Below are 10449 nucleotides of genomic sequence, written 5' to 3' on the forward strand. Positions count from 1 at the left end.
GGTCACGTGGGTTTTCCCGCACCAAAGCAAGCTTCGAAGCAGTGGTTCAACATAATTGCTGTTGCAACTCGGAAGCTTGTATCAGAGCGTCGGTGTCACTTGGCCATCACTAACCCATGACATGATGTCAATGTGATGTTTAACTTTCAGCCATAGATGATAAATAAAGGAACGACTAATTCATATCTTCCATCAACATGCAGCAGAGATTTTTTTTACATAATGTGTGTAAACAAATGAACTTTAGAACAGTAAAAATATTCTGAGTGGTTTATTACACAAAATTATATAAATGAAAACCAATAAGTTTTAGTTATCGTGACTAAACAAAGAACCAGGGTTAGGATTTACTGACATCTAGTGGTCAATCTGAATACCCCTCCCTTTCTAAGTTTGAAAATCTTGCTCAGTCCAGCTGTGTGACTTATAATCAGGCCCAAAGTTATCATCTTGACCTGCTGAGATACATTTATAACATCAAATGTGACCAACAACTCCTCAGTAAATATATGATCATATATGACCTGACTAATGGTAATATGTATGAACAGGAAATAAATGTAACCTTCAGTATGTCCATAGGAAAATGTGCTGAACACAAAAAAAGATTGGAACCTCCTGACTATGACATTAAAACACTATTTTACATGTTAATAAAGACATCAGACCTCTGCTTTCTGAACTCACTAGGTACATATATATATAAACAAACATATAGGTGTACATACCAGGGATGCAGACTCCAAGAAGCAACACAACTATATGTGACGTTACCGTGGTGACACAGTTGACCAACGACCCACCTCTGTGTGGAGAGCAACAACTTCACTTCCTCTTGTGGTCTGTCAGGCTGTGGCTTGACTTTTTAGGACGGTTCATCATTCTGTCAACAAGCAGAAGTGGTTAGAGCTGCTCTGACATGAAGCCACTTATGCATATCTCCTGATTTCCTGAAATTACATAAATTATGTGATTTATTTATTATTTATAACTAGTGAAAACAAAAAAATCAAGTTAACACTTCAGAAGTAAAATGGAAAAATTATATTATATTATATTATATTATATTTATATTCTCATTATAAACAGGAGAATAAATGTGTGTTAAAATCTGTATTTTGTTCATGATGTGATATTAAATTAGGAGCATTTTTGTCATCCATCCTGCTGGTTTCATTGATCCTGAACTCGTTATTGATCTGGAAAAGAAATGAAGACAGAGATGCAGGGTCAACAATCTGTACAAGTGAACTGTTACACTGACAAATCTAAACATGCATGTTGTGTTGTTGCTGCACAAAGACCTTTCCTGGACTCAAAACATCTGGCTGTATACTGTACCATGTTCTGTGTTTTCAGGCTCTTTGATTGTTTCATAGACGGACACATCACCTACAGAGTGAGAATCGAGATGAGGTTAGTCGTTATTATCACATCATATGAATTAGAAACAGCTAGCAAGACATGGAAGTGTTACATTTAACACAACTGCTGTTTGATAAGTCTGAGGTTTGACTTTTGTTTTCACACAGAAGGATAAATAAAATTAAAGCTGCAAGCAGCGATGACGGGCCCTCGCACACTTTGCGGTCGGGACTCGCAGCCGCCGCCTCCCTTGTTGTCCCACGGCCTCTCCCCCCCCACTACCGGCATGAGCTGTGGTCTGCAGGCCAGAAGAGAACACCAAAACACACATATACAAAAGAGAAGTCCTCCGGCCAGTAGGTGGCACAGGGACTGTAGCTTAGGAGCATATCAATGCGTGCACACAGCCATAGCCAGACCACATGTCTAACTGCTATAGATTTATTGGAAGTGGCAAGTAGCAAGGAGCTGCTGAACCATGTCGTTCAGCTCTGATATATTTTATTTTGTGATTTAAAGTCACTCTTCTTCCATAACTGAGGTCACAGTAGGGGTAGCAGCTGTTTCTTGGCTAGTAGCTCCATCTTAACTCAAAGAATGGAAGATTGATAACCGACTGTTTTCTAGCTTGCTGGTTTGGTGTTTAGGAGACAGTCCTGTTCTTCACAGGATTTTGGGAGGTTTAGACTTCACAAAATACATTGCTGCACTGTGCACTTTTTTCCTATTGTTGTTGGAGTCTGAGTGGTGAATCTGCCTCTGTTTGCTTATAAACCTACACAGGAGCTTTGAGAGAAGCTAATGTGAGCTGCAGGGAAGCAAATGGTCAAAAAAGGTCTTTTTGTCTTTCTTTTTGAAATTAAATAAGAATATCTGACACAGGCTGAGCATTCCCCACGAGCAGCAGACACTACAGTCAGCACCTCGGACAGCTCCAGCACTGCTGCCGGCTCCACAGTCAGCACCATGGACAGAGACACAGCACAGGTATTCACATTCATCTTGTAGAAGCAAGGCGTCTAGAAGACTGGAGAGTTTTCTTGAAGATGTTTTGCTGCTCATCCAAGCAGCTTCATCAGTTCTAACTGTTTGGTGGGGAAACTGTGCCAGGTGTGTCTAACAACTGGCTAATGACTATGAGACTGAGGGGGACTGGTTGACAGCCCTTTGTTCTTGCTGTGAGTATGTGCAAACTTCCTGGGAATGGATGGAATCACTGCATTGTATGTGGTAGAAAGATGATGTCTGAGGCCACCACCTCTGTTAAGGGAAGTTTTTTCTTAACATAGATGCTTCCTTGACTCCTCTTTCAAACCATCTTTCCTCTCTGTCTAGGATGTGTACATTGTTGTCCTCAAAGGAGTGTCCTTTCTCTTTGAGGTGGAGGTGAACAGCTGAGTCTTGCACTGCACTGGACTGCATATATCACATTGCTGTGTTTCTCCCTGGGAGTTTTATCCTTTGGGTGAACCAGTTTGTGTCTCAGTGTTGTCATCGGTTTGAAATGGACCAGGATGTCATGGCTGTTGAAGATCCTACAGACTTTCACTGATACTCCTGACACATGGAATGGAGATATTTTTTTCTCCGTCGGTTATTGTCCTTCTTATTGTTAGTGGGTCTTGTTTTTGTGGCTGTGATGAGTGCCGAGTTGGGGTAGCCACAAGTTTTCAGGGATTTCCTGGCCAGCTCAGAGGGAAAGAAGGAACAACATCACATCAGGAAATTCCTGAAAACATGTGGCTACTTCATGGCGTTGCCCCGCCCACACCGTGTAACATCGATCTGCGTTTTTGATATCTTTTGCTCAACCATGTCTTCAAAAGCATGTAACAAAATCTCGGGTCTATCAGAGTATTTCCCTAGGTGGCGCTATGAGGGTATCAGCTCATTAGCATATCAATCTGTTCAGAATGACAGGCTCAGCAATGCCTGATTTTTTTCAATCAACATAAGATGAAGTATGTAGGAAATACATCCATAAATACATCCATTTCCTGTGCTTTGGTGAAGGGTCATATTCGTGGGGGCGCCACAGCCAGGCCGTATGATGAAGTGCTGTGTTTTTGATAACTTTTGGTCCCTAACCCCTTAAGGGCAAGCGCACCAAATCTCAGCCTTATCAAGCAAATCCCCTAGGAGGAGTTCGCAAAAGTGCGTTTTTTTTTTTTTTCAAAAGCATGTTTCCTGGAGTGAGGAGATACATATCTGTACCAATTTTCATGGCCGTAGCTGATACACTGAATATTTGCAAATTCTAGGGGGCGCTCCCGAGCCATTTGGGAAGGCGCAGTTGCAGCGACAGTTTCAGATTGCCATTTTTCGCGAGCCTAACTTGTGTGCCAAAATTGGTGAGTTTTTGAGCATGTTTAGGGGGTCAAATTTGTGTCGAATGACTCGGAAAAAAAAGAGAACACTTGCATATCAATAGGGCTCTCGCACGTTTCGTACTCGGGCCGTAATAACTCAAAACTTACTAAACACAGGGAACATGGAAGGTGACAGGGAGGGTGACAAGACGATCTGCCACAGACAAAGGGGAACACAGGACTTAAATAGACTACAGAACTCGACACAGGTGAAACGCATTAGGGTGGGGCAAACAATCACAAAGGCCGGAACACTGGGGAAGTAAAACACATGGACAAATACAAGGGAGACAGGACTTTCAAAATAAAACAGGAAACAGGACAGAACCAAAGTAACTTTACAAAGACAGCCAATGGTTGTTTGTCTATACTACATTAAAGTTTTTTTTTTCATTTTTTTTTCATTAAACGCCCTCTTGTGGACATGTATGCAAAGAACTACCATTTAAGTAGCTGTCTTGATCACACAAACACTGTGTAAACAATCTAAATACATTTTAAACCAAACTGTGTAACTTTTCCTTTAAAACATAAATAAGCATGTGTTACATTTAAGTGTTTACCAAATGATTCACAGAGAGCTGATTCAACCTACAGCAGCAGATCAATCTCTAAGTATTTCACAGTATACTGAATTCTTAAAGATTGAATAGGATGTAGTAAGTAGCACTACTGTGAGGCCTTTGTGGAAAGATCGACAAATGTTCCATATTACATACTAAAAGAATGTTTTAACCTCAGGCTGCTTTGTTTGCATGTCATGTTGGAATATCTGTGTGAACTGTGGTTAATCTTTGTTTAATACAGCACTTGGATCCAATGAGAAGTAAAGAAGAAATTATATTTTAATAAGAACCATTTTATTTACAAAACATTTCAAAGACCACAAAATAAAGTTTATGAAAGAACAGAACAACGACACACAATGAAACTCCATGTTGGACTTCATGCTATTTACTTGTAATACTCTGGTTTCTCCTGTGGGTGGTGCTGTGGCTTCACTGGTGACATTTAGATTCAGCATGTGTAAAACACTGCAGACAGTGTCCACTTTCTGACTTTGCTCTGAGCCTATTGAACGTCTTGGGCTGCTCGTCTGGTTGGGCTCTTGCATGATATCCACATTTACGTCAGAGAGTCCATCTGTAGGAGGAGCCTCAAACAAACCTTTGTCAGACAGCATCACACACAGAACATGTTTCAACTCATGATTCTTCACATTTAAAGAAAGCTGCAGCTCAAAGAAATGAACTCAAAACAAAAGGTCTCTCTTGAGACATGACAAATGACAACACTATAAGCTGAAGTTTCTGCTCTCAAAACAGGAGAACATGACGATGAACAAAAAAAGAACTTCTTCTTTATAACATGGGGAACAATCTAAAGCAGGCCAGCACTGAAACATGTTCTGTTATCAAGCTTAAAACAGACAGCTAGTCAGTGACTTCATGCTGCCATCTGTGCTTCTCTTTGTTTGTTGATGATGAATGTCTCTTCATGGACCTGAAATAAAATCACAGCAAACAGTCTCAGTTTAAAATACTGTCTTTGGAACATGAGCTCTGACTGTATATGAAGAATATTACCTGTGTTTGGATTCACATTACTGTAGTCAGACAGTGAATCTTCTGGGTCAACATGTTGTCCTGTTATCATGACATCAATCATATATAAAATAATGATTCTCTCTGTATTTCAGTATCAATGTAACGTCTCATATTTTTATATACTCACTCCTGCTGTCCAGAGCTTTGAGCTGAATCAGATATGAAGCATTATAGTAATCTTCTTCAGGCTGACCTGAAATAACATTAATGTGAGTACTGAGTTTCACAGTAGTGAGTGAATTATTATAACTTTAACCTGCTCCATGTCAATCAAAGTGTGTACTGTACCATTTCCAGAGCCTTCAGCTCCTCTGATTGTCTCATAGACACAAAGGTCGCCTACAGGACAGTGAAACATTAAATGAGTCACCTCACATCTGTCACACTCATTTAAACATCTTTGTTTTTATTAAATGTTGTTATTGAACAGTATTAAAGCTGCAGCAGCATCAATACATCTTACAAATATCTGTGAAAACATTCAGAACCAGATGAAACACTGACCATGGAGAAGAGAGGAGTATATCTGATGTTGGTTTACCTCCTGGTTCACTGTCTGCTCTGCAGAAGAACCTGTTATTAACAAAAAATGGTCATGTTGTTACATGGTTTTGTAAATTCTGTGTCATTTAAAGTTTATAGTAAATAAATGATGCATCAGAAGAAAAAGGTCTCACCTTTGGACTGTCTGTAGTGATACAGTAAGAGCACAATGACAAAGAATAATATGATTCCACACAGCAGTCCAACAATTAATGGCACTGAGGATGAGGAGCTTTCAGGTCTGGATACAACTATTAGAAATAATAAACATACATTTATACACTTATATTGGACTTGGTGTCATTAGTACAGACAATAATAAAAACAACATTACCGTAATATACCAAAAAAGGAGCATCAAACATCTTTACTCACCTTTCACTGACATCCAGCTCTGAGGTGACTTCTTTCCTGAATGTTCACACCTGTAGAAACCTTCATGTGACTCTGACACTGCAGAGATATTCAGCTCCCCTCTTGTATCACTTTGAACAAGTTTGTCATTGTGATAGAAAAACACATAGGAAAGTTTGTTTTGTCCTCTCAGTCTGCAGTCAAGAGTAACAGAGTCTCCTTCAGTCAAACTATTGACAGGACTCTTTAGGGCAATGTCTGTATCTGTGAGACAGTCAGAGGACGTCAGTCAGAGATCAGCTGATACAGACCTTAAAAAGACAATTTAACATTGTTGACACATAAACAGAAGCTTTATACAAACTCCTATAAATCCTATCGAGCTTGTTTTGATGGTGATTTCATCATTTCATTATTGATTTTTTTGTATTTAATTCTAATTCAAAATCCAAACTGACTCAAATAAAGACTGAAGATGTTTACATTACACCTACACAGCAAAGAAGAAATCATTTGTGTGTTTTCTCACATATAATTATTTAACATAGCATAAAGTGAAACATGTATGATCTAGAGTTACATAAGATGTTTAAGATGATTTAAATACAATAAAATAATGTATTATGTTACAACCCTCCGCTAGGGGAGAGAGGGTTGAGAACATTGACCAATCAGGACAAAGAGATTGGTTTAAAGTTGTTTACTGATTATTCAGCAAGTGATTATAATAACCAAGAATTTAACACATTACAATAATTTACAATACAAAAGGAAACGAAAAGTGGACAGGAACCCTGTCAAAGCCGTATAAGGTAAATCAAACAAAAGAACAAACAAAAGAACACACCTGATTACGGCAACAGGTGGAATAAAACAGGCCACTAAATAATCGGCCGGTGGAAGGTAAAATAAATACAATGCAACACTTTTCTATACGGATAAACTAACACAAATAGTACCAGAACGAAAAATCACAACCACGAGGTTGGAATTACATACTAAGACTTTCTTACTACCGGAACAAAAAGGGACCGCGTACCAAAAGGATTCACACAGAAGCGGTTTCCACAAAACAAGTTGCAAATGAACGTACAAATGAGGCGAACTCAATTAACCAGTTCTTACTGTTCCACACAACAAGCAAGCAATCGAATAAGCTATGCCAGAGAGAGAGAGGGGGAGAGAACTCATGCCAAACAGGGCTCCAAGTCTTTTCCCGTCGAAGTGCCAATAGTATCCACACAATCCTCTATACGAGGTAATGGGTAAGCGTCAGCTACTGTTACAGCATTTACTTTTCGATAATCGGTGATGAATCGGGGAGTTCCGTCCGGTTTAATTTCCAGGAGGCAAGGAGAACTCCAAGGACTGTAGCTGGGAACAGCCAATCCATTTTCCAATAAATAATTGGTTTCTGATTTCATCATTTGTCGTTTTACTGGATTCGCACGGTACGGATGCTGCTTTATGGGCTTTGCATTGCTGACATCTATGTCATGTTCAATGACCGTGGTACACGAGAGAACATCACTGACTATAGCAGGAAATTTATGAATGAGTCCTATTACGTCATCACGTTGAACGTCAGGGAGATATTTAAGGTGGTCCGGTAGCGTTGCTATGACAGCGGAATTTTTAAGACGAGCCGTAGTTGGAGCGATATGCACTGAAGGACAATCTTTAGTACATTCTTCTATGGGTGCTAAGATGGCACTGCATACAGGTGATACGGGAGAATCGTTTTGGTTCCTCTCTGTTTCACTACACTGATACTCCTTTAACATGTTGATGTGACAGACTCGAGTTTTCTTGCGGCGATCGGGTGTGCCAATAACATAGGTTGTTTCAGAGAGGCGTTCCAGCACCTCATGTGGCCCGCTAAAACGTGCAGACAGCGCAGAGCCTGGAAAAGGTAACAGGGCTAAGACTTTATCTCCAATTTTAAAGCTTCGTGATACAGCCGAACGATCAAATCTCATTTTCATCTTTTCTTGCGAAGAGGAAAGTGACTGGTGTGCCAGTGTGCGTGCACGGCACAAATGAGCACGGAGTCGTTTTACATAGTCTGCGGCATTCGTGGGAGAAACAGACACAGACAGGAACTTTTCCTGTAATACCTTAAGTGGACTGCGAAGGTTGTGTCCAAAAATCAACTCAGCTGGACTAAACTCTAGTGACTCCTGAACCGCCTCCCGTGCGGCGAACACAGCAAAGGGAACTCCCTCATCCCAGTTTTTCTCTGATTCAAAACAGAATTTCCTCAGCATGGCCTTTAACGTCTGATGCCAGCGCTCTAACGCACCCTGTGACTCTGGGTGATACGGGCTAGAAGTTATGTGTTGAACGTGTAACATGTTAAGTACCTGCTTGAATAGTTTGGAAGTGAAGTTGGCGCCTTGATCCGATTGTATTGTTTTCGGTAGCCCAAATGTAGTAAAGAATTTCGTTAACGCTTTCGCAACAGAGCTAGAGGTGATTTTCCGTAAAGGAAAAGCCTCGGGAAATCTGGTGGCAGCGCACATAACAGTAAGTAGATACTGGTTTCCACTGCGTGTGCGTGGTAAAGGGCCTACACAATCAATAATTACTTTTTCGAACGGCTCCCCCAGTGCAGGAATTGGATGGAGAGGAGCGACAGGAATTTTCTGATTTGGTTTTCCCATAATTTGGCAAGTGTGGCAGCGGCGACAATATCGGGTGACATCCCCCTTTAAGCCTGGCCAAAAGAAGTGGCGTAGAATTAGCTGATACGTTTTATTTATTCCCAAATGTCCGGACCACGGGCTTTCATGAGCCAGGGACAGAATTTGTGCTCTGTACGTGGTTGGAACGACAATTTGGTGGACAGCATTCCAATCTGCTTCCACCGAGTTGCACCATCTACGCATCAGAATTTCGTTTTCAATGTAGAATGTCGGAGTGTCACTGTTTACATTGTCGTCACTCACCACCTTGAAGAAACACTCACGTAGTGTTGAATCCGCCTTTTGAGCTTCCCACAATTTAGTACGATTTACAGGGGGAAAAGAACCAGGAGGAGAAGTGTGCTTTGGAGCGGAGACTGCACGTGTGTCGGTCTGTCCCACCTCCTCCGGAGTCTCTCCCACCTGCTCAGAGACATCATTAGTGACAAGGGTAGCAAACAAATCATCCCCCAATATGATTTCATTATCACTTCTACGAGCTTGAGCTCGAGTAATTGCACATACTGGAAACGTGTCATCTGGAGTTTCATTCGATTTATCTTCAGTAACCACAGGAGAATCTAGAATTTCTAGACTAGGCATTACCTTCCCTCCCGCAATGTCATTACACAGGAGCATCGTTACTCCCTTCACGGGGAGTGCAGGACAAACTGCAACAGGGAATTTTCCTGAAATTAAATCCGACTTTAGATGCACGAAATGCACTGCTCGGGGCACGTATTTCATTTCAACCCCCTGAATGACGGCGCTGTAGCCAGCGGCCGACAATTTAGAGAAAGCTAGACAACCTGCGATAATCAAAGATTGAGAACCTCCCGTGTCGCGGAGTATGCGTACCGGATGCTGATCCTCCGGGGATCCAGTAAGTGACACAAAACCATCCATCAAAAATGGCTTGAAACAAGCATCAGGCCGTCCATCAGAATTTGGTTCCTCAGCAATCGGAGCTCTAGTTATGAGTGAAACCGCTTTCACATGCTGCGACTGAGTTGTGCGCTCTTTTCGTTTGAGCGTTAAACAGTTTGCAATCACATGCCCTACTTGGTGACAATAGAAACATTCTCTTACTTCTTTATCAGAATGTGGCTTTTTGTAGCTAAACGAGGCACCGGCAGTGCGGGGCCTATCAGACTCAGCAGCGGAATACTTGTGAGTAAGTTTAAACTCTTCTGCTAACATAGCAGCGGCAGCGAGTGTATTTGCTTTCTGTTCGTTAATATACACAACAATACGTTCAGGCAAACAACGCTTAAACTCCTCAAGCAGTATTAACTCTCTCACAGAGGCAAAATCATGTACATCTGCTGAGGCACACCACCTATCGAAAAGTGAACTCTTCTCTCTGGCAAATTCTAAATACGATTGTGTAAGAACATGTCTGTGATTTCGGAATTTTTGTCTGTATGCCTCTGGCACTAGTTCATAAGCTTTTAGCACAGCAGCTTTGACAACCTTGTAATTCATACTGTCGTTCAGAGAGAGTGCAGTCACAACTTCCTGTGCTTT

The 10449-nt window shown here is 41.1% G+C and overlaps 1 long non-coding RNA gene across 1 annotated transcript; it reads right to left on the reverse strand.

The window, feature by feature from the left end:
* Positions 1 to 5358: 5358 nt before the first annotated feature.
* Positions 5359 to 6079, reverse strand: LOC114435787 (uncharacterized). The gene is made up of 5 exons (XR_003670621.1): positions 6019 to 6079; positions 5846 to 5914; positions 5630 to 5680; positions 5469 to 5534; positions 5359 to 5380 (listed from the first exon to the last, which is right to left on the reverse strand). It is a non-coding gene; the product is annotated as an uncharacterized LOC114435787 (long non-coding RNA).
* Positions 6080 to 10449: the final 4370 nt, after the last annotated feature.

This window comes from Parambassis ranga, chromosome 5, assembly GCF_900634625.1.
Source record: "Parambassis ranga chromosome 5, fParRan2.1, whole genome shotgun sequence".
Lineage (NCBI taxonomy): Eukaryota > Metazoa > Chordata > Actinopteri > Ambassidae > Parambassis > Parambassis ranga.